The 838-nt window shown below is 41.0% G+C and overlaps 1 protein-coding gene across 1 annotated transcript in view; it reads left to right on the top strand.

The window, feature by feature from the left end:
- Positions 1–838, top strand: part of DMD (dystrophin) — a 637,032-nt gene that overhangs the window by 141,953 nt on the left and 494,241 nt on the right. The window lies entirely within an intron of this gene.

The following is an 838-nucleotide window of genomic DNA, read 5'->3' on the forward strand; positions in this document are numbered from 1 at the left end:
AAAAAGTCTCAAATTCCTCACTTGTTTCTTCCATTCTCCTCAGACTCCACTTGGTTCTCCACACTGTGTGTTAAGTTAGTTTGACCATCGGAAATAGTTCGTTTAGAGCAATGCCTGACTTTATCTTTGTAGATATCTCCCATGGCTTGAGAATGTAGAAACAAGGCAAAGTTAATTTTTTTGGTCACTCTTAGATGAATGGTTAGAAAATGTTCTGTAACTTAATTGACTTATGATAGTTCATAAATAAAATTTTATGTCTCCCTTTAAATATCCATAAAGCGGGGCGCCTGAGTGGCTCAGTCGGTTAAGCGTCAGACTTCAGCTCAGATCATGATCTCATGGTTCGTGGGTTCCAGCCCTGCATCGAGCTTTGTGCTGACAGCTCAGATCCTGGAGCCTGATTTGGATTCTGTGTCTCCCTCTCTCTCTGACCCTCCCCTGCTCATGCTGTCTCTATCTCTCTCTCAGAAAGAAATAAAACATTAAGAAATTTTTAAAAAATAATTTAAAAATAAATAAACTAAATACATACATACATACATACATACCCATNTAAAGCCACCCTAGAATGTTTTTTGAGAGAGGGAAAGAGGACACAGTGGGAGACAGGGGCAGAGAGAGAGAGAAAGAGGAGAGAGAGAGAATCCCAAGCTGGCTCCACACCCAGCGTGGAGCCTGACATAGGGCTCAATCCCATGACCCTGGGATCAGAAGCTGGGCCAAATCCAAGAGTCAGAGCTTAACCGACTGAGCCATCCTAGAACTTTAAAAAATACATGAACTCACATATTCTTACCAGTTGCAGTAGATAAAACATAAAACTTTAAGTGCATGT

This window comes from Crocuta crocuta, unplaced genomic scaffold (assembly GCF_008692635.1).
Source record: "Crocuta crocuta isolate KB4526 unplaced genomic scaffold, BGI_CrCroc_1.0 scaffold598, whole genome shotgun sequence".
Lineage (NCBI taxonomy): Eukaryota > Metazoa > Chordata > Mammalia > Carnivora > Hyaenidae > Crocuta > Crocuta crocuta.